At 45.5% G+C, this 4243-nt stretch overlaps 1 protein-coding gene and 1 long non-coding RNA gene across 4 annotated transcripts in view; one reads left to right on the top strand and one right to left on the bottom strand.

Moving 5' to 3' along the window:
* LOC109384638 (uncharacterized) overlaps window positions 1-1701 on the bottom strand; it is a 6294-nt gene extending 4593 nt beyond the window's left edge. For all 3 annotated transcript variants that reach the window (XR_002124449.1, XR_002124448.1, XR_002124450.1), the window contains exon 1: window positions 1466-1701. This is a non-coding gene — a long non-coding RNA (uncharacterized LOC109384638). The remainder of the gene's footprint in view (window positions 1-1465) is intronic.
* The window catches only part of NRF1 (nuclear respiratory factor 1), a 126516-nt gene that overhangs the window by 108601 nt on the left and 13672 nt on the right, over window positions 1-4243 (top strand). The window lies entirely within an intron of this gene.

Here is a 4243-nt window from a genome sequence, read left to right as displayed (position 1 = left end):
CAAGAACTTAAATCATGTAAATTTAATGTTACTTATCCTCATAGCAACCCGATGAGACAGAAGTGGCCTGTCGGTTTTATAAATATAAATATAGTTAATTCTTAGTTGCCACGCACAGATTTATCGGTCCTGCAGATTACTCGTGACACATTTTAAATCCTTATACCATTTCTCTCAGCAAGCCAGCATAAGCCTGGGTCACCTCCTCCACCCCCACTCCTCTGCTGAGTACTTAAGGAATACAAATTAGTGTTCATATTAACTTAAGGAAGGCATAATTAGGAAAATCAGTCTGCTCCAAGAAAAGCACATCATCAGTTCCAGTTTAGAGGGGCGATATGGGGGATGTGAACTGCCCTCCCTTCGGCCCAGCTAAGAGCTGACCGTAAGACCTACTTTTATAAACATGCATGCCGTTAGCAGTCAGTGTGCTGGCTGTTTGCTGAAGGCATGTTTGTAAAACCCTCCCCGGGCGCATGTCAGAGACAGTTTGACCCCTCCGGCAGCGGTGTATGCACGGAAGGCTGTCTTCCTGCGCTGCCCCTCTGCAGCGCGTCCGGTGGCCCTTCTCGCCCAGTTCTGTGCTATTGTTGGGCCTCTGTATGGCAGACTGTGCCCAGTGCAGGCGGGTGCTGGCAGAATGCTGCAGGGGGTTCATCTTTGGAGAAAGAAGGAAGCAGCTGGAGGGTAGAGTGCCTGAGCGGCTGCCCTTCCGGATGCCACCTCCTGCGATGGTGGAATTTCTCTATTCTGTAGTCCCCATCACCTGTCACCTAATGGTTTTAGTAAACACTGATGATTTTGTATAGATTATTATTTCCCTAAGAGTTAACAAAATGGTGATTTCTCTAATACTATCATTCCCTCTGCCTTTCTTAGTTGGAATTCTTTTATAAAGAACTTGTCCTCGTTAATAATTTGCTTAGGCTAAATACAGTCCAGAGAGAAAAGGCAGGATAAATAATTGACCAAAATGAAGCTTTTTGAGATAGATTTCTTCCTACGTGACAGTCAAACCCTACAACTGTCCATTTATTGCCACTTTCCAATCCGCTGTCTTTGGGCGTCTCACTGCCTAAAGGAAATCTAACTCTGCCCTTTATGTGCTCTTAGAAAGTTTTAGTGTTTGTTTTCTAAATGGTGCTCTGCAGGCTGTGCTAAGAGCTGAAAAATCAGAACATCTTTGGGAGCTTCTTTGGCTCAGTCTAACCCTGTTCAGAAAGAAGAGACAGGGGCTGCACGGTGGGCACGCGGGGGTGGGGGTCTCCCTTGTCCTAGTCCCTCTCCTTTTGTGCCTATTTGAGATTTCCTACAATAAAAACTTTGAAATTAGTATCAGAAATAGAAATCTCCGCTCCTAGCTCCGGGCAGTTCCCGATTCGGCCTCCTAGTCATGTCCACCCCTGACCGTTATAACCGCGGACAGCTTGCTGACTTTTCCCCGAGCTTTCCATCAGCACCTCACCTGTTGCCCACACCCCGTCCACTGGTACGTAGGCTTTGGAGGCCTTGATTGTTGTTCCCACTCTTCTTCCCAGCGATTTCTCCTGGAAATGTACTAGGCACCTCTTGCCCTGCTCTGTACGTCAGACCGGATGTCCTTCCGAGCACATACATGTCCCACAAGCTTTAGTTGAACCCTTTTCTCTCCTGCCATTCAAGTTAAAGCCCTCTTGGTCAGGTCAGCGGGCCTTGACGTCAGCTGGCTCACCCACCCTCTCCCCCTGCCCCCCAATGGGGGCTCAGTCTGCAGGAAAATAAACCACAGTGGTTCTGAACCCGGAAGCACAAAACCCCGATTTCATTAATGTTCCCGAGCATTCCAATAGCTCCAAGAGGAAGTCGTGAAATGGTTTATCTCCAAAATATGTTTTGAAATACATTTACTAGTAAAGTAAAAATGAATTCATTTTTAACATCTGGTTTATGGGATGGCGGCGAGCGGAGTTCCCTGGTGGTCTGCATAATCAGGCAAAGGACACAGTGACACTGTCCTACCCAGCAGAGTCATTGCTGTGAAAGTTATTCCAGATTAGTTTTTCCGGGTGAGGCTTGAGATTGTCTAGCAAGTGCAAAGAAAACCTTGGATGCTCAGAAGTGCCTGTTACACCAAGGCACCTCTGAGGCTGCTATTGGCTTCATGAGAATAGTCAGCACTTGCCGGCTGTAATACGTAGTTTTATCCATAAATCCCTTAAATGCACCCAAAAGCCATGGGCATAGAAAACACGGAACAGGAAGATTAAATGTCCCGGAAGCAGCTAACAGAACAGAAACGGAACCACTGGGAAAGAAATGCTTTCCTCTGCTTCCCCTTGCCTTACTCTCATGAGGGTTACCCGAACCTCCTTTTCACTTGGTAGCGACCTTCTTTTCATGACCTTCCTTCTTGCCCTATATCTGTCCTTTCCATCTGGTCCTGTTTGTTATGCTCAGCCTCTCTGCCTGCCACCTGCCTACTAGACTAGCTTCTCTACATGAGTTCCTTGCATGTTCTCCCATTTCTACACTAGTGCATAGCATGCCCCTTTTCCTCTAATGGTTGTTTTTCTTAGACATCAGTCCTGATGTCAGTTTCTTTCCAGGCCTGCCAATGACATTTTTTGAAGGACTTCCTCCCCGCCTGTCACCCCTAGAGATACCTATTGATATCCTTGATGGATCTTTAAAAACTGCACGAGTTGCTTAGGTAATAACAATACGTGGTTTCATTTCTTATTTATATATTCCTATCCTTTCCCATCACAGTCTTCTGGTTCCCCATTTAAGCCAATATTTCCCTGATATATATAGTTAGCTTTCATGTCCATAAACTACAGAAGGCATTACACTGTAAACTTTTCCTTTGGGTTTTAAGAATTATTTCTCTTCTACCAATGGCTGTGTTTATTTGGTAATTTATTTGTTTAGCTCTCTACTTTTCTTTCACAACCATCAATATTTTTCTTCCAACTAAAGATATTTCCATGACCAACTTGGAAGGCCTTTGGGCTGAAAGATTCAGTTACAGCAAACAACAATTCCCAAAGGTTTCCCAGATCGTGAGGGCAAATGAAAGGCCCATTCTTCCTCAGGCCGTCTGTCCAGCTCTGTCTTGTCGTCGGGTGGGTGGGGGGAGGGCAGTCTGTGGCTCTGGGTGACCCTGACCAGGCTTGCAACTCTCTGATCTGCTAGGCTCAAGCCTATGTTACTCATTTTGGGAGGAGGTTAGAAATTTTTCAGAGTGACGACATCATATCACACTGTCCCTGATCATATATTTAATATTCCTAATATTGATAAGTAACCCAGTCTGGATTATTTATGTACTGGTGCACAGAACCTGCAGCTATGTCGTAAGTCACGGTGCAGTTCCAGTGCCAGCTCTGACCATCACTGCATTTTGGAAAGGAAGCTGCCCGCCTGTCTATCTGCCCTGATTTCATGGCTTTTATCTCTAATCTTTACATCTTTGAAGGCCTTTGGCGAATGATGTGCTTCCTGGCAGGAGCCACTCACTGCTGAAAGGAGATCTGTGCTGTCTCTGCCTTCCTTTCTGTTTTCTGAGAATTTTAGTCCAACATCTGTGATCCCAACCAGACTTCATCAAACCTCTTATTTGGAGTCATCTTTGAAAAGCAGCTGACATTTATCGGGTACCTACTGCGTGCCAGGCACTGTGCCAGACTTTACTTAGGTCGGCATATCTAGTCCTCAACAACCTGTGAAATGAGTGATTACTATTTGACATATGAGGAAAGTGAGGCTCACAAGCCATTAATTGGCACCGCCAGGATCCACATGGAGGTCTTTCCGACTGGGAAACCTTTGATGGAAGGACCACAGCCTCTTTTACCATCACATAAAATGCCCCGAAACTACCATACACCATTTGGCCGCACTTCCTTAAGAATGTGGTTGTGGAGAAGTCCTGCTTCATTCGGAAGCAGAGTAAAAGCTTCAAGATTCTGTAGTCTGTGAGGCTGAAGCTAATAGGAATGGAATCAAGATGCTGAAAATCATGAAGAGCGTGCTCAGTTGTCATATTCAATTATTAAGCATCTACGCCAACAATCTAAGCAGATTTATACAGAGAAAAACAATCACCACTTGGAAACAGGTTAACACAGAGCTGATGCCACATGAGTGATAAAGACAGTGAAGTCACAGGAAGGAGAGAGCCTCGTGGGCTGTGCTGTCTGGGGTAACCCCATGAGTGACTTGGAAATTGTTAGAAGAATGGGACTTACATTGGCAGGGGATC

This window comes from Hipposideros armiger, unplaced genomic scaffold, assembly GCF_001890085.2.
Source record: "Hipposideros armiger isolate ML-2016 unplaced genomic scaffold, ASM189008v1 scaffold_97, whole genome shotgun sequence".
Classification (NCBI taxonomy): domain Eukaryota; kingdom Metazoa; phylum Chordata; class Mammalia; order Chiroptera; family Hipposideridae; genus Hipposideros; species Hipposideros armiger.
The sequence above is the reverse complement of the archived record's forward strand: the minus strand, read 5'-3'. Positions and strand labels throughout refer to the sequence as shown.